Source organism: Lissotriton helveticus, chromosome 9 (genome assembly GCF_964261635.1).
Source record: "Lissotriton helveticus chromosome 9, aLisHel1.1, whole genome shotgun sequence".
In the NCBI taxonomy this organism is placed as follows: domain Eukaryota; kingdom Metazoa; phylum Chordata; class Amphibia; order Caudata; family Salamandridae; genus Lissotriton; species Lissotriton helveticus.
The window spans coordinates 337,585,333-337,604,699 of NC_136070.1; the positions used below are offsets into that span (position 1 = coordinate 337,585,333).

Sequence of the window (19,367 nt, forward strand, 5' to 3'; positions counted from 1 at the left end):
GCTGGGTTGGGTCCTTGTGGTTCTGGTCTGGGTGCTGTGCTCCCTGGGCTTTCTTTTTCCCGCTGCTCCTGCCCTTGCTGCTTACCTGGCCTGGATGTTGGGTTCCTGGGCGGTCCTGTGTCGTTTGGGCGCCTTCTTTGTGCTGCCCTCTGTGCCTCGTTGGGCGGCTGCTGGGGTTTCCCAGTTGCTCTGTGCTCCCCTCCTGCCTAGTGTTCCATCCCTTTGGGGTTGGGGTTTTCTGGGCTTGTGGTCGTTTTCTCTGTTCCCGACCTGGTTGTGTTTTCTTTGGGGCTGGTTTCCCGTCTTGTTGGCCTCTCCTTGTTTGGTGGGCTTTCGGCTGGGTTCTGGGGTTCTTCCCCTTCCCTGTCTTTTGGGTCGGGTTCTCGATCCTGGTCGGCTCCTGTGTGCTTGTTGCTTCCTAGGCCTCCTCGGCCGGGTTTCCTCCTCGGGTCTCTTGGGCTCGAGTCCTTTTGGGCTGGGTGCTTGTGCCTGCGCTCTGTTGGCCGTTACTTTCTTTGGCTTTCTTCCGAGTTGTCTCGTCTTCCTGGTGGGTCTGGCTGGCCCTGTGTGCCTTCCGGCTGGTTCTGTCCTTGGCGGTCTTCTCGGGTGGGTTATTTTGGCTGTTCTTGGTGTCCTGGTCCGGGTCCCGGTTGCCGGTTTCTCGAGTTGGCGGCCTCCTTTCTTTGGAGCCCTGGCCTTTTTTCTTTGTCTCCGGTCCTTGTCCCTGCTGTCCTGTTCTGGGTCGGCTGTTTCCTGCGGTCTTCCTTTCCTCCATCGGTGCTCCCTTGGGTGGCTGCTTTTGTTGTGGTTTCCTGGGTGTGCTTGTGCATGCGGAAGGCCGGGTTTTCTGCTTTGGTATTCTCCACTTGTAAATATGAAGGTGTCGAGGACGGAGGGACCTGGGGGTAATGGCCTATTACTTACCGGTAATCTTCATTACTCCGGGTCCCGTAGTCCTCGACACCTTCATACGCCCCTCCCTCCCTCCCGGGCAGCCGGCCTTCCTGTCTGGGCTTGTTAGTACAGGAGGGCTGCTGGGTAAGTACTGCTTATGTACTCCCGGGGGGAGGGGCAGTATTAGTATCCCAGCATTCCTCTTGTTTTTTTCTGTCAGGAGATGATCATCTCCACTTGTAAATATGAAGGTGTCGAGGACTACGGGACCCGGAGTAATGAAGATTACCGGTAAGTAATAGGACATTCCATGGAGATGGGGTGACGGCGCGTTCCCCCGTGCCTCCTCCAGCCTGATCACTTGTTCTTCTGCCGCATTCCATTTCACGACCGCTCCTCTCCACACTTCTATCAGGGGACCCGTAGGTGAGCGCAAATGCATTGTGATACTTCGTTTTGCTAAGAGAAGGGTTAGCACTGCAAATCGTGTTTCTATCTTTTTCTTTTTCTAGCGTTTAAATATTCCCAGGGCACATGCCTCCCATGTGTTGAGGTTTGTTAGACCGGTGATTCTCTGTATCGTGGTGTGTATTGTTGACCAGTAGAGCTGCAACTCGGGGCATGTCCAGAGCATATGCACAAATGCAGCGCTGGGCTGATGGCAGCGGGAGCATTCAAATTGTGCTGTAGCATAAAAACACTAAAGCCACGCTGGAGTGAGATACGCCTGGTGTAGTATGTTAAATTGGATACTTTTGAAGCTCAGGTTGTGCGATACTTTCTTATGGTGCTCTAGAGCTGTGAGCCCTTCTTTGTCATGAAGTGGGCAGCTGAATTCCTCTTCCCATTTTTCTTGGAGCCGCGTTAGAGGTGTGGCTATGAGAGTTATGATGGATTTGTAAATCCATGTGATGAGGTGGTGACTTGTGCCCATGTTTAATATAATATCGCATGCAGAGTGGGGTATATCTGTGGTTCTCTGTCTGCCAGGATTCCACATTTTCCTACAGACAGCAATGAGCTGCCTGTGCAGGAGGAACTGCCCTGGGGGAAGCCCGCTCCCCTCTGTCAGACTCTCAAAGGGTGCTAGTTGGCCCTCCGTGAACAGTGATTCTACTTCTTTGAGTGCATATTCTGTCCAGACCGGTACGTCCCGGGAAGTGTAATGGCCGCGGCCCTTGGGGAGACCTTCCAGTGGCAGTAGTGGAGAATACAGTGGTGTAGCATGGGAGAGGCAGCAGAGTCTTAGCATGCAGGACCTCGCTGCTTTCACCAGGATGGTATGGGCTGGATTCGGCTTACTGCCCGGAAGAAGAAGACGATATATCATATGGATTGTCAGGGGCCCGACTGTTATCCGTGTCTTCTATTTGACACCCGGCTGTCCAGTGTGATAGCCATTGCAGCTATGCTGTGAGTTAGTAGGCTTCAAAGGATGGGGTGCCTAATCCGCCCTGGTCGCGTGGGAGTTGCAATGTCACCAGGGCTACCCCGCGGTGTCCTCTCTCCCAAATCAGTGATACCAGTGAGGAATTCAACTCCTGGAAGAAGGTTTGTGGGGTATCACTGGGACGTTCGCGAAGCAATAGAGGAGTACCGCCACCTTTTTTGTTAGGGCTACCTTCCCCATGGGGGCCAGGGGCAATGCGTGCCAGAAGTCGATCTGGGCTTTAATGCCTCTTAGGGCTCTGTAGTAGTTACCCTTGAGGATATCGCTCGTGGTTTGGTAGAGGCTGATACCCAGGTATCTCACGGCATCCCCGTTCCATGCCAGCCTAACTGCCCGTGCCCATATTTCCCGATGGGAAGCATCCAGATGGAGGGGGTAGATGGTAGATTTTTCCCAATTTACATTTAGCCCCGCTGCCCTTCTGAACTCGTCCAGCGTGGCCCAGAGCAGAGAGAGGTCCGTTGTAACGTCCCTGATATAGATAAGGGGTGCGCCCCTGTAGTGGTATTCCCCAGTGCTCGCCTCCCTCCTTGAGTCTGGTCGCTAGTGGTTCCATTGCAAGTGCAAATAATAGGGGGGACAATGCACATCTCTGACACGTCCCGCGGGTCACCTGGAGAGGGGGCGATATGTGCCGGCCTATGTGAACCAGAGTCACGAGGCCAGTGTACAGCAGTTTGATATGTGCCATGAGGTTGGAGCCGATTCCCGTCCGTTGCAAAACTGCAAATAGTTAATGCCATGCTAGGGTGTCAAAGGCCTACTCGAGGTCCAGCACGAGGCACGCAGCAAGCGGGAAGTGATCCTGCACCCTGTCCTGCACATGGAAGAGCTTACGGATATTATGGGAAGTATTTCTCCTGGGCACGAATCCGCACTGGTCGGAGCACACCAGGTTGGGAAGCACCTCCGTGAGTCTGTCTGACGGGATCTTGCCTAATATTTTACAGTCTGCCGTGAGCAGAGTGATTGGTCTGTATGATAACCTGAGTAAGGGGACAAGGTCTGGTTTGGGGAATGTCACCAGTATGGACTCACGCATAGATTTGGGGAGTGTTCCGGTTTCTAAGGCTGCCTTATTGACTATGCCTAGCCTCTGGTCCAGTTGGGAGGAAAAAGTGCCATAGTATTCTATTGGGAAGCCGTTGTGGCTGGGGGCTTTGTTCTTGGCTAGGTGGCGGATCGCACTTTTAATTTCTGCCTGTGTGACCTGTTCGTCTAGGGTCGTCCTACAGCGACAGTTAGCGGTGCCATGGTGACGGAATGTAGAATTCTGTCTATATGCTCCCTCCCTGTCTGGCTGTGGTTCTCTGTATAGTTCTGCATAATACGCATGGAAGGATCGTATGATATCCTACTGTGTATAGGTGACTGTGCCTGCTGCATTTATAATGCTGGTAATGAGTTGCGTGTCTATGTTTTTCCGGATTAACCAGGCTAGTAGGGTCCCGGCTCGATTCCCTTCTCTGTGGGTTCTAGCAGCACGGGCGTGGAAGTTGTATCTGTGAAGATCTGTGCAGGCTTCTGCGTACTTGGTTTTGGCCTCTGCTAATTGTGCGGGGGGATCGTGCTTTTGTCTGCTTCTTTGGATAGCTGCGCGAGACGCAGCTCTGTTGTCGGAATTGTCTGTTCCAGTGTTTTCTGCACTCCTAGGATTTTCCTAATGCAAGCTTACCTCATAACTACCTTAAAGGCATCCCACTCTAATGCTATAGAGGTTGTTGTGTTTGCATTTTCAGTGAAGTAATTCTGTATGTTTTCCCTTTGCTCGTGTTCGAATACTCGGTCCTCAAGGCAGTCTCTAGGCAGCTGCCACGTAGGGATTGGTGGTGTGAGCGGGCGCCGTCTGAGGGTTACTGTAGCGGGTTGCGCAGGAAAGGGCAGGAGGCGTGTTTTAGTGATAGCCGGTTTTATTTGGGAAAACAAAAAGTCAGTACAAGTTTTTCTCCAAGGAGGCCTACGGGGTGATCTGCTTCTGACTGTCCTCCTTTTCCCGCTGGTGCTCTCTTCCCTTTGGCTGCATCGAGGGCTTCTACGGGAACGCAAGTCCTCCGACTCCGTGATGGTGGTAGATGAGTCGTATGGAAGGAAAAGAAGAGAGGACAAGTATCAGTCCTACGTCCACTCTCGTGATTACTACCAGGGTAGGGGAGTGAGGGAACACCACTCGTGTTACTGTACAAACAAGTGAGAGGACGGGGAAGTGACGTGAGGGGATACCGGGTTATCCACAGGGTCTCAGGTCACGGGACTGACCTCCCCCTTATTCCCACCCAGCCCGCTATACGGCTCTGTACCTCTGTGAGCCACACACCTCCTGGCGTGCGGCTCGTGTTGCCGGTGGCCTCCTGGCTCCCGCGCCTCCAACGGGTCTCTTCTCCCTTCCACTGATGGTAACTCGGTTCTTCCTCCCTCGTCTTCTTTTCTCACTGCTCTCTCCGACTCCGCACTCGACTCCGCTCCCGACTCGCCTCCAACTCCTCCGGTGAACAAGCACACCTGCGTGCCGTCAGCTTCCGGATTTGAATCTGCTGTAGACTCCTCCCCCTCCTCCAGGGTGAGCCAGTTAAAGAGGCCGCCGTCTACGTTGTCCTCGTCCCGGGAGCAGCCTGGTTCTATCGAACACCTCCAGTCGTTCTGCTGCGGAAACAAGAGGGGGGGTCACATGGTGAATCCCCACTTGGGGGTAAGGAGTACCTGCGCTGGGGGGTTGACGGCCTCTCCGCGTTACAGTTTCCTCATGCGTGTCATGGTCTGAGAGTACCCTCCCTAGGTAATCCGAGTGTTGGATCACAGGGAGAATCGTGGACGTACAGAGAAATCGGTCCAGTCTCACCCATAGCTCATGGGGGATGGAATGAAACGAATAGAGTTTAGTTGTCGAGTGCGTGTGCCGCCAAGCATCAGTTAATGCCCAGTGGTTTGACCATGCATGGAAACGGGCTGTCTGTACATGGGCATGTGAGGTCGGTATGGAAGGATAGGATCTGTCCAAGTTGAGATCTAGTGTACAATTGCAATCTCCCCTAAGATCCATGGTGAGGTGGTAAATTGGGCTAAGCTTTTCCAGACGGTTCCCAGAATGCTGCTTGCTCTGTGTTAGGTGCCTAGATACTGCCTATTAACACTGATTGGCCTTCTAGCAGCCCTTCTAGTAGGACGTATCTCCCTTCAGTGTCTACCCTCCTACCGGTCTTGAGAAAAGGGGTTCCCGGTCGGAGCCAAATAGCGCCCCTCATGCGTATGCTGAATATGTAGTTGCGCAGAAAATGCTATGCCATCTCTTTTGAAGCTTTTCCGAGTTCCCCTTTAGTGAGGTGTGTCTCCTGTAGGAGTATGATTTACGCTTGTTGGCGCATGATGTACGCATGGAGAGCGAATCGTTTCCGAGCTGTGTGGATGCCCTGGGGGTTTGAGTGGGAAACTTAATGTCTGTTATGGGGGCCATAGGAGCTTGTGGAGTGTGCAGTGGGGGGGGAAGGGGGAGATCCTGGGGGTCCCGCCTAGTGCCCTTTGGTTGGGAATGACTGCGCCTGGTGTGAGGCCTGAGTGTGCTATTGTGTAAGGTAGCCCTGCATATAGGAATGGGTGTGGGGTCGGGATATAACATGGGACTAAACCACAACTGCTGCTGTTTACCCTCTAGTCAGTGTTTCGTAAGGGGGGTTCTTTGGATGTCTGGCTCACGCACATCTCCGAGACTCCTGCGCAGGGAGGGGGTATTGTGGGCCCTGTGGGTCTACATGTGTGGTTTGCGCGGGCTGTTGGGTGCGAGTGATCTTGCGGCGCAGCTGCTTGTGTCGTGTACTGCGAAATTGTGGTCATGGTGGCGGAGTGTTGTTACTGTGGAGGTGCAGAGTGTGGGTCATTGCATAGCATCCCTATATGACTGTGTCCGCCGTTTGTGGGGTGACTGTAGGTAGTATCTCTGAGTCAGTTTATAACAAGAGGGAGAGGCCTTTCTGATAAGGGCGATATCCACTCCTAATGAGTGGTAGGTCCAGCCACAGCAAGTGCCCCAAAGTATGAGTGAGAACAAAGAAGGCCGGGCTGTTCCTCAAGCTACAGGAATGTACGTGTCACTGAAGTGTGTAGGATGTTGTAGGATCTCGTGGAGTCCTACAATTGGGCATCCATTTTGTTGGATGTAATGCCCTCACACACCCTTTCAGGTGTCATGCTTCATCATCTGGGCTGCTCCTCGTTGGGTCGGCGGTGCAATACCCAACGGGCGACACGTCAAAGATGGGCTCTTTGGCGGAGATCTTCTAGCCAACTGCCGTCAGGTGAAGTGCGGGTGTGGGCCAGAATAGCGTTGACGTGTAGATGTGGGTTAAAATAAAACTAGGAGTACCAGGATCAAGTTTATTCTGGGGGTCCCCTGCTCTAATTAAAAATTTAATACTAACCGGTACTCGCTGGGAAATTATGCTCCCAATTACGAGTCTCGGTACAGTTAGTGCTTATGATTGGTCGACATGTTTCTCGCGTATGTGCAGTGACTGGCGATTCTTCAGGACCTAAAATAAAGAATTTATCTAAGGTTTAAACTGTCTACGTCAGTGTGATCTAACTAAATCGCTAATGTTAGATATGACGATAGATTCTCTAACAGGAAAAGTATTCCATGTATAGTACCTGTGTTGAACTGCATCCACCTAATAGGATCAGTATGCAGACTACAACAGTATCCGGTGGGTTGTACATCGGGTTCTAGCATCCAACATGTGGTTGTTTGCGCCCGTGTAGACTCCTCTGTCACCTACCCCTCGCCGCCTGATCCGGGGGCGAGGGGTAGCACTAACTGTACCGAGACTCGTAATTGGGAGCATAATTTCCCAGCGAGTACCGGTTAGTATTACATTTTTAATTAGAGCAGGGGACGGCAGTTGGATAGAAGATCTCTGCCAAAGAGCCCCTCTTTGAGGTATCGCCTGTTGGGTATTGCACCGCCGACCCAACGAGGAGCAGCCCAGATGATGAAGCATGACACCTGAAAGGGTGTGTGAGGGCATTACATCCAACAAAATGGATGCCCAATTGTAGGACTCCACGAGACCCTACAACATCCTACACACTTCAGTATCGCTGAGTCCCCATCTGAGCTGCAGGATCCGATGGGATCTTATTCTGCTGTGAGGATGTGCTGGCCGTCTTCATTGTTCGATGCTGAGAGGTGCGCCCCTAGCTCTGCCGCCACCTGGATAGCTTTCCGCCGCTCTGCTATTATTTGTTCCAGATTCGGGGATGTCAATGTTTTGTTTAGCATCTGTGTTCCTGTTCTACTTCGGGTGTCCCTCGACCTGCATCGCCGGGGTCTGGGAAGATTTGGCTTTCTTGTTCGGGCATTTCACTGGCTTTGACTAACTTGCAAATTCAGTTCTGGCCAGTGCAGGGTTTCTTGCGGGTCTGTAAAAAAGTTTGATACCTCGTTATGGATGACTTTGAGCCACACGGGGAACAGCAGAGAGTATTGCACATTATTCTCCCTCAGCAGTCGCTTTACTTCCAGGAATGACAATCTCCTCTGTTGCACTGCCTTGAAGTAGTCTGAGAAGTGCATGACCTGTTTGTCCTCTACTGTGATCGGGCCGTTCTGCCTGGTGGCCCTGAGTATGGCGTCTCTGTCTCGGAAGTGGAGAAGTTTGACCAGCATGGGATGTGGGAGTAAGCCTGGGGGGGGCTTCTCCCCGGCACCAGGTGTGCTCTCTCAACTGAGAAGAAGGCGGTCAGCTCCCCGCACGGTGTGAAGGATTGGAGCCAGGTCTCTATATACTCAATCGATTCTTTCCCTTCCACTCCTTCTGGTAGGTTCAGTATGCACAGATACTGTGCCTGGAGCACCCTTCCAAGTCGTCTGTCTTGTCTTCCAGTAGCGCCACCCACACCTGCAGCTGTTTCAGGGAGTCCTGTTGCGCTTTGGCTTGGGGTTGAAGGACCGCCATGGTCTTTTCTCTATCCACCACTTTGTCCGCCAGCCTCCGGTAATCACCTCGTAGCAGGATGAGGTCAGTGGCTAGGGTGCCATACCGCTCCTCCATGGTAACACGTGAGTGTTCTATGGCCGCTTAGGACCGTTTGTCTGTCATGGCTGTGTTAGTGGCAGGTTCCGTGGTTTGGACTTCTTGGGTTGGCGACTTGGATCACGCCACGTTGAGAGGTTGGGGTCCCCCAGTCGTTTTTGGGCATCTCATGGCTGCATGTGTATGGCGCTTTTGCTGTTGTCCTGTGAGGACTACTGGCGTAAGGCGCCTGTTGTGTTCTGCTAGTTGACTGGCACAGGTGTTGGCGGGTTGCCGGTTACCCTCTGTCGGTCCCTCGGGTGGTACGGTTTTAGCAGGCTAGACTTTCTAGTCGCAGCTTATCGTTTCCTTCTGCACGTGGGCTCTGCAGTTCCAGGTGTACAGGAGAAGGGGGGGAAAGGTGGAACGCTTGGTCTGGGCACACCTGTGCTCGTTCGCGCTGTCCGTCAAAGATCTGGCATGGCTGAATTGTCCATGTTCTGTGGCTGGTTGGGCGAGGCCCTATGCTTCCCGGTTTGTTGGCCTGCACCCGGTTGTCCTGGGGTCATTGTCTCTCCCCTTCTGTTGTTCCCTTCTACCTATTCCCTGCCAAGGATCCAGCGCCACCCCCTTTTGGCCTCAATCTCTGCTGCTAGAGTCAATACTGTGGTTTAGGGTTCTGATGGTTCAATCCCACGTGGTGCCAATCCTTCTCCTGTGGCGGAAAGCGTCCAGGGCCTCCAGTAGACCTGTTTCCTATGTAGATTGTGGTGTCCCCTTTACTGGCAGTGGTGGTCTTGTCTCTTGGGGCAGTTTGGCAAGGCCGGATAAGCAAGATTGTGGGTCCTGTCGTCCCCTTCCACTCTCCCAGTGTCTACCTGTCTGCGAGGGGGCCCCCCAATGCTTACTGGTCATGGGATTGCAAGTTTCCAGGAATCGAGGTATTGGGGGGGGGGGGGCACCGGATTCGCTGGGGATGTGGCGGTGAGGTGGGGAAAGGGGTGCAGTACTCACCGGTTGCCTCCCGCTGCCACCTGCCACGTCTCTCTCCTGAAAGTCCCCTTGTGGGGTTGTCCCTCTGGCACCGGTCTGTGCCTGCTCAGAGTCCCTAGGGCGCCTGGCAGCGCCGAGAGGCTCCTGTCTGCAGCTCCTTTGGGTGCCTCTTGCTGTTAGCTCTGCCTACCTTCGGCGCAGTTGGAGGATCCGGGTCGCGATGTTTGCGCCTTTCCCCCAGGGCCTCACGTTGGATTCTCAGTGCCAAGATCTGCAGCAGCCAAACCTCTGCTCCTTATCTGCAGGTCTGGTGTGCGTTTTCAGGACTGCGTTGTGTTTGAAGGATGCACACTCCCGGGCTCTCGGCTCCCATGGTCCCACAGCAGCATGATTCGGCCTATGGCAGTCACTTGGCGGGCGCCATTTTAAGATCAGGCACCCGACCTTGCGGCCATCCGAGTGTGCCTCTCTGCGTCTGTCCTCTGCCCCACAGTGGTTCCAGCTGGTGCCTCTGGTGTTCAGGGACCTAACGTGAGTCCCCTTTCGAGCACCCGCTATAGCGGATGGGTGACTCTTATCGGGCCCTCGCCGGAGTCTCAGCAGAACGCATCAGCCATTGTGGCTGCTTAAGCCACGCCCCCACGAGCTTCCTTACCGCTCAATCTCAGTAGCCGTTTCGTTTCTTTCCTCAGAAGGCATGAGTGCATGCACACAGCCACAGTTTCTCGCAGCAGGTACTTCTCACCACCACAGCCCAGTTGCTCTCCCTAATGGTGGTCCTACCTCAGAAAGCCAAAGGACATCTTCCTAAAGTTGCTCCTGGCTCCACCTCAGGACGTGGTTCCAATTACAACTCCGCCTGCTTTTGCCATTCAGCACTGGGCATCTCTGCAATACCTGTGCCCCCAGAACTCAAAAACCTGCATTCTGACCTGTCTTAGCAGCACCCTGAAATACCTATGCAATACTATTGTCATGCCAACTGGTTTGATGTTCCTGCATCACCAAGAGTCGGGTGTGCCACTGACTTTTCTGCCACCAACTCAAGCATATCAACTGCCATCCTGTCCCAGCATAACAAATTACAAAAATATGTCTGACGAGTGCATATCACGTTAGCCCACTATTTGTACCATTGACAAGTATCAGGTATGCTAACTTCCTCCCTGACTCCAGAAAAACATGCCAGGTGACATGTTGGCACAGTGAAACCTCAAGCTGTTTCTGAAATATATCAAGCTGGGCAGCCAACAGAGCCATGCCAGAAGACATCATATCTTGGCAAAGCCCCAAACACCTCTGCAATACAATCATTATTCAACCCGATAAACCATCATGGCATTGACAAAAATGAGGTCGACTGCCTGCCTTCCTTTACACAATGGGCAGTGGCCATCCTGTCCAAGCATACCCCAGGACCACAACCAGGTAAATAATTTACTATACTCAAGTATATTCTGACTGGAGTACACCAGCAACCCATATTTGCCAAACCACCTCCATTAGACCCAGCTTGATCAACCCGCTGTTAAGAACAGTAATCTAAAGATACATGCTCGTCCATGCAAGATCAATGTGCAAAAACGAGCCTGACCATGAACATGTAGCTAGACAAGCTAATCATAACCATAATTTGGTCAGCTGATAATGTAGCCATTAATTGTCTGAGACAACAATCCTAGGATATTAATTTATCATGCGAAACCATATGAATAACAGGGCTGAAGAAATCTCAGTTGTGCATTAGTAATCCCTGCACACTTTGAACCTAAAGAACTTCTCAGCATCAGAACGTGAATCTCTCCTAGTCGAGAGAAACCCCGCCTCAGCGATGCAATGCTAGTCCTACTAATTTAATGGCCTACGATACAAAGCATGTTTTACAACAAAGTGCTTTGATTGTGTAACCAAACTCAATCTATGCTACTTTTAGGACTAATGAATAGATGGCATAGGGTCTGGATTAAGCATATGGCCCGAAGGGGTTTTATACCTCGAAGAATAGGAATTTGGACATTGACTACTCACAAACACTAGACTGCAAAGGAGAGTATTGCCTTCTCAGATTCACTTGCTGTTTATGGGTGCACTGCAGGAAGAGACTTGGGAGAGATAGTATTTAAAGCCAAAGCAACATGGAGCAGACACCTGGAGCCGTATTACCATAGTGCCAAGGGGGTGCTAGAGGTGTTTGCGCCCGCTTTGTGTGTCCCCAGGGCACTTTGGTATGACAGAAGTGGCTGCAGATGCTTGTGCGACACCTTCTGTAATACCAGTAGTGCTGGTGCACTTAAAGCACAAGTACTATCATCAGAGGGCATACCCTCATTTGCATGGGACCATGACCCCATTCAAATGAGGGAATCCCTTTGCCTCTGCTCCATCTTTGCATTACAGATGTGGGGGCAGAGGCAAAGAAGCTGTCAGGTGGCACACTGTCAGTGCATCCCCTGATGGCATCCCTTTGGAGGGGAAAAAGGGGGTCCCATGGACTCCCCCTGACATCCCCTTGCAGGCGGGTGCAGTAACTCACTACACCCTTGGCAAGTGCATCTCTAATCCCCCTTCAAAGTGCAGGCTGGCTGCTGCCTGCACAGTGAAACACGGTGCGGCTTCAAAATAGCGGCTACTTTTTCCACCAAGTTCGAGGCTTCCCCAAGGGCAGTGCATTCACTATAATGCGGCGCATTTTCCTGGTTAGTGCAGGGGGCACCTTTTGAAATGTGCTCCTGGTAACTTGTGTGGTTGTTGTAAATTTCTGTTACAGTTGTTACCAGGCAATTATGTCTCCCACTTTTACTTGTACCCCTTTTTATTCCCTTAGTAGCTAGGGGCCTTCCCTTTTACCCACACTGTTTCTGTGTTTGTTGTGTCAGGGAACTTTTCTTTTGTATTTCCTTAACCTTTGCCTTTTCAGCTCAGGTCCAGCTTGTCTTCTTGGATTCCTGCGGTTTATGACTGCTATTCATGTTTGTCAAATGCCTGTGATAGCATCTTTGGCTAACATAACTGGTAAGCCTGCTTCTACTTGAAACAATATGATTCTCACTTGAGCCAAATCTATTGAAGGGAGATTCCAGTGCAGTGTTTTTCTCCTATCATTTCCCTGGTTTCTACTACATGCTTATGATTACATTGATATGTAGGGATTCAGGGATGGGAGGGGCATTCAGTGCTCTCCCCCCACCCCCCAGAGCCCCCCCCCACCTTCACTCGAAAAGTGTGTGTTTTGTGTAACATTAACACTCAGTACTTCTATGATTAAAAAATGAACAAACTTCAGCAAGATAAATAATGTGCGAGCTTAGAGTTTTTCAACTCTTGCTGCTCATTACGGATCCTACACATATTCTGATCGCAATGGATACATAGCTACTTTTAAAGACATAGCACTTCCTGGAGTAACTACATTGCCATTTTTATCAGCATCACTACCCAAATGTTGCAACTCCAAATAGTAGTCCTCTCCAATAATACTACTGTTACATGCTCAAGACGTTCTACCAAAACAATAAGATGCTTGACAATGGGAGTTCAAAAATGTAATGAATGGGTGTTAAAACCATTCAACACAATCATACTGTGGAAAAACCATCCACAATCAAATAACAACTGGTCAAAGAAATGGATCTCCAGGGAGCTTCCATCACTCAACAATACCAGCAAACTATTCAGACACAGATGGAGAACAATATTACACAGCAGAAAGTGATGCAACTCACTACTTACTGCACCTTTTCAGAGCAACGATCAGAAAACTGAAAACAAAATATTTCTCCTTTGTTTCATCCCCTGAAGAATTAAGGAACACACCTGCTTCTCCAAATTAAATGGATGCTCTGTTAAAGCTTTGTGATACATTGGCCTTTTATTTAATGGGAAATGCCAAAACTACGCACACTCTTTGGGTCAAAGATACAAATAGTCTAGATTCTAAACCAGACTTACACAAGTGAAAAGAGAAAGAAACCCCTTACATACCTTCTCTTCCATGGTTAACCCCACTCTTTAGAGAACTGATCCATACAGCATAAATGCTTAATCACCATCAGACTATTGCCCCCTGAAGTATATCTATATGAAAGTTGCACTGGTAACTGGTACCTTGCTCAAAACAAGTACCATGCTAAATGAATTCAAATGTTCAGTCATTAATCCTCTTCTAAAGAAAGATGTTCTGGATAGAAATAACACTGTTACTTACAGAGCCATAACCACTGAATGCTTCTTCGCCAAAATAACGTAAAATGCAGTCTACACCCCTTGGAATTTACTGAAAAATCAATCCTCTTTGGGATGCACTGGCTGGCTTCCACTCCTGCAGCGAGATCAAATCTATCAAAGTATCAACTACAAAGGCTACTGCAATGCTGGCTGATTCAAATGAGACAGGCCTACTCCCTCTTTGGGACTCTCTTCTGTCTTCAAAACACCCTCCCAACACTACTCAGTAGACTCCAGAATGTGGAAATCAAAGGGAAAGGCTTTCGTTGGATTTCGTCCTCCGTATCAATCAGTACCATGTTATCTCCATACTACTCTAGATCTCTGGACCTTACTGCCTCGGTACCTATGACCCTCAGAGCTCACCTATTTCTCCACTCCTCTTCAACATCTGCTGTACCTTCCCCTTGATTGAATCAATCCTCAGCTTTACTTGATTCAGCTACAAAGATGATTCACAGATCATCATCCGGTTCTACATTGCATTTCTATCTCTGTACTTTACAAATTTGCAAATGTCAAGATTAGATGTTCTGGCTCTTGTAAACTACGAATTTGCATTGAATGGTCCTTTGGCGGCCCTAATCGCATTTTAGCACTGATCTTGGTTGCACAGGGGCGCTTTTAGCTTTTTATCTTACATTTATACGTGTAATGATTTTAGTTAATCAAACAATAAAAACATTTTTACCCTTACCATTAATTACCCTTCTCTTGATTCCGTCAAGCCGACAATGACAGACATATTGTTAGCATGCCCTATTGAGTAAATTGGTGAAGATGGTATCTCTCCAATTCTGCAATACCTCAAATTCACTTAAACCCAAAACTTTCTGGCCAAAAGGCATGTTCATTTCCAACCAACCTTGGAACAGAGTCATCTTGGACTGCATGGAATCTGCAAGATCAAAATCTATGGTAATGGAGCTGCAACCCTCATGTTTATAGAATTATCATATCTTTGTAAATTATGTAGTTAGCGTTATGATTCACACAATTAAAAAAATACCACCACCAAGATGGTGGATCTCGATAACTGAGAGGTTCACTATAGATAGTAATTGGAAAAAATAAGTCAATTTAAATTAGTGGTTCAGTCATACATTAAATGGGCAACGAAAACATTTTCAGAACATATTTTATATTTAATAGTGGTTATACCCCTAACACAAATAAAGTCGCCCATTCTCCATTTTGTGTGCATTTGGCTTCAACACTGAGGTGATCCAACTGCTAAGCAGTACTGCGGTTTCACTCACAGAGTTACAGTGCCACCTACTGTTAAAAGTAAGTTATATAATCAAATCGACCGTAAATAAAGTATAATCCCTAATACAAAGAAAAATAAAATGTGTGTGTGTGTGTGTGTGTGTTTGTATATATATATATATATATATATATGTCCAACAAACTCCTTGCCACTCCTTGGAAAACACAGAGCATGGACCACAGTTAGGGTGCATATTTTCTTTATTTCCTTGAGTCCGCCATCAGTGCTAGCAGCATTACGCGTTTCGGCACTACAAGTGCCTTGATCACATGATACGCATTGTAAATTACATCCTGTTATATATATATATATATATATATATATATATATATGTGTATGTCAAGGAAGCCCTAAGACAACTGGAAACTAATGCTTTCTATTGTAGAAGTAACATCAATGCTTATCATGAGAGTATCATGGAGACCTGGGGGAAACTCACGGAATGGCAGAATGAAGGTCTTATAACTTGGCAGGAATTTAAATTTCTGAAAAACGAATATCCGAAATTACCCATCTTTTACCTTTTGCCTAAGGTCCATAAGGACCCTACTGACCCATAGTATCCTCTATTGGAAGTGTCATTGAAAATGTATCTAAATACATTGATCACTTCCTGAGAGAATACGTTTGCATGTTACCCTCCTACACCAAAGACACGACTGACTTCCATAACAAAATTAATAACTTACAATGGGTAGAGGGCTCTCTGCTCATTACCTTGGACATAAGCGCTCTGTATACCACCATAGACCACGTCCAAGGTATGGAAGCCAGTTACCACTATCTTAAGACCAGAAACATATGTTACCTAGACCACACGAACATAATCATGGACATGATGAAAATGTGTCTACGAAATAACTATTTCATGTTTGATGGGGACATTTTCAAGCAAATCCGTGGCGTGGCAATGGGTTCGGCCTTTGCACCTAGTTTTGCCAACCTCTTCCTGGGTAAGTGGGAGGAGGAAATAAGGAACGATGCACACCGTAAGGAACATTTTGCTAAAGTGGGTACTTGGATCAGGTACATAGACAACCTGTTTATTGTATGGTACGGTACTCACATTGAAGCCGAGAACTTTATCCAAAAACTCAACATCAATGGGTATAATATACATCTCACCAGTAAAATCAGCAGTGAATGTGTAGAGTTTCTGGATACTGAAATACAGGTCAGTCAAGGTAATCTTGTCACAAGGCTCCACAGGAAAGAGACGGCGGGCAACAGTCTGTTGCACGCCCTCAGTGCCCACCCTGAACCGCTCAAATGGAGCATTCCATTTGGCGAACTACTTAGGGCCAGAAGAAATTGTAGTAATCCAGAAGGATTTATTGCTGAACAAACTATCATGTTATCTAGATTTCGTGAGAGAGGATATCCCGATTGGGTACTTAAAAAAGCAGTCTCCAAAGTCTCTGAGATTGACAGAGCAGATACACTTCTACCTAAAGTAAGAACCAGTGATGGGGAGGAGGAGGTAAAGACTAGAATAATAACTACATACAATAACGAATCCAATAAGATCCGTAGAATACTAACAGATAACTGGTCCATCCTTAAGTCAGATAGCATCATTGGTCCACGAATAAGAGAAAGACCATGCATCACTTACAGGCGAGGACGCAACTTACGTGACATCTTGGTAAAAGGAGATGTCACTGATAACAAAAAACAACATGTACAGGGTTTAAAAGGATTTTATCCCTGTGGACATTGTCGTGCATGTAAGGCCAGCGTGATGGTTAAACAAGTGGAAATACCAGGTAATCCGAAACCAAGAGAGATCAAACAATTTCTGACCTGTAATTCTATATACGTGGTATACGTCTTGGAATGTCCCTGTCACAAGAAATATGTGGGCAGTACCATCTGTATGGCTAAGAAACGAGTGCAGGAACATCTTAGAGCCATTACCCACACGGATGTTAGATATCCAATCGCCAGACATTTTTCTGAGTGTCATCAATCCAATAATTCCCTACTTAGATATTATGCAGTGGAACAGGTGAACATTGGAAAAAGAGGGGGAAATCGACTGCTGGCACTCAGAAAACGGGAATCAAGGTGGATTTTGGACCTCGAGACAAGTTTCCTGGTGGCCATAACCTTGACGAGGAACTAGCAACTCATTTGTACACATAATGATCATAAGAGTAGGCACAGAGATGCTTACACAGAACATATCGGTAACTAATGAACTGTAACAGATATTGATTTGGCCTGTATACTGATTTTCTCTATGAGATCACTGTATATATTCTTTAATGCAACTAGATTTTAACCTTATTCTTATTATATTGCTTTTTAGGACACGAGAGGAATTTCCCCTTCACTGCCCTGGGCACAACACTGGTTACCCCACTATTTTTGACTTCTCTCTTCCTTTTAATCCATGGGGGCTGAAAGTTAGTTCAGAAGGATTTATATTTTGCACTTTTTGAGCACTAGACTACGCAATGATTATGGCATTTGTAAAACACCACAGATAGATAGAACAGGGCGGACAGGTAATATGGTAGGTCTTCATATGGATGGTGAAACTGATGTTTACTTTTCTACTAAGGAATCCGTGTATTAAGGGCACTAGACCGAATGTAATGTTGAAGAATATTTATGTCTTTGAATAAGAGGTTTTAACGTGGGTTCGTAAGGTTCTATCCTTACCAGGTTATTACGAGTCTCAATATTCTGATTGCACCACTTAGCAATGGCTAACACTCCCGCTGAAGAATTATGCAATCGAAAACCCTCGGGGATCTCAACACAACGGGTACTAAACCGAAAGCAATGTATTCATAAGCCAGATATTTATGAAATCAAGGGGTTACTGTGATGGTATTATTCTAAAAAATTAATTTAGATTGTACTTATCATTGGGTCCGGAAAGAAAAGGATCATTATGAGTTATAAATTCAGGGGGCATTTTCTTCTGATGTTAATGTAAATCTCAAATAACCTGTTTATTCATGTATATAAGTGTATATAAATGGATTTAAAAGGGTGCAGGCTGTGATACTTAACAGTTTTTCACCACTTAAAAATGGCGGATACAAACACATAGAACTTCATGTGACTGTTAGACTAACATGCCCTTGTCTATGTTGTTGGTGGTTTCTCTGTTTTTCAAAAATGCTTGTAACATCGAAGCATTTCGTGTGAACAAGACACAGGATTGTGTTGAAACGCGTAGCGTAATTTGGGAATAAAGACTTTTTTCATCTGAATCTGTCTCCGAGTGCGTACTTGCTGATTCAAGCAACTTTGGATAATTACGAGTAACGGCTTGGGTTCGCCGTATTTTACGCCACCTGACGACGGGAGGAATGATCTCGGAAGGACCCCAAATGTCTATATATATATACTAGCAGCCCGTCCCGACGTTGTCCGGGCATAAAAACAGAACGTCTTTAATGATTTGAGTAGGTAATAATAGTTTATTTCAAAACCTTAACACACTCCAGCCGTGAACGTGTTATAATAATTTATTTTAAAACCTTAACACGCTCCAGCCGCAAATGTGTTTGTCCGCTGTAGCCGACGCCACTGCAATATGTGCCTTAACACGCTCCAGCCGCAAACGTGTTTGTCCGCTGTAGCCGATGCCACTGCAATATGCGAACTGTGTCCGCTTGTTTGTCCGCTCCAGCCGACGGGTGTGTGTTCGCTCCATCCCCGAACGTGTTTGTCCGCTCCAGCCTACGCCACTTAGACGCACAACATCGCGTCAACGTCCAACGCCCACAACAATGCTAAAGGACACGCCCACTCGTATTGGAACGCTCGTCCCATACAGAACGATTCTCGCAAGCGGTATAATCCCGCAGTATTTTGCCGAATGCCGCTCCCATGGCTTTACAACACAACGCACACGCCCACAACGGACTACTTTGCACAAAACGTTCTTTTCCCCTTCTAATGTATATTTTGGGCTGTTGTATAGCCTATGTCCATCTGCTGATACTGTCTTTTGCAATGCTGTATTGGGTGTTCCGATTGGCGCTGTGGTAGAAAAGCTGGCCCACTACCCCCTCCCTGAACAAACATCTAAAACCAAAAAGAACAACTGCAGCAATGTCCAACAAACATGCCACCAAACTGGCAGGGACCATCCTCACCAGCGACATAGACATCTCATTCATTACAGAAACCTGGCTAAATGAGTCCTCCCCCCCCCAATCATAAACATGCTTGTCCCCCGGGGTTCTCAATCATCAATAAAGATAGAACGAAACTCCGAGGTGAGGGCATTGCAATCATCCACAAGAACAACATTTTTATAAGGGAATTAGACTCCCTTAAATATAATTAATTAGAACACCTAACCGCCACCGCCACCATTAAGATGAGTGACAACAAAACACTAGCTTGCCATCTCCTCTACCATCCTCCTGGCTACACCCCTACATTCGGAGAACACCTTTGAGACCTGATAATCCACTGCTTTCTCCAAGACTCCAACAACATATTACTAGGTGACCTCAACCTACATTGGAACGATAAAAACAACTCTCTGACACAATCCCTGAACAAA

General features: G+C 47.9%; 1 long non-coding RNA gene across 2 annotated transcripts in view; it reads left to right on the forward strand.

The window, feature by feature from the left end:
• Positions 1–18,031, forward strand: part of LOC144782743 (uncharacterized) — a 264,368-nt gene extending 246,337 nt beyond the window's left edge. For both annotated transcript variants that reach the window (XR_013601237.1, XR_013601236.1), the window contains one exon: positions 17,145–18,031. This is a non-coding gene — a long non-coding RNA (uncharacterized LOC144782743). The remainder of the gene's footprint in view (positions 1–17,144) is intronic.
• The last annotated feature ends 1,336 nt before the right edge of the window (positions 18,032–19,367 follow it).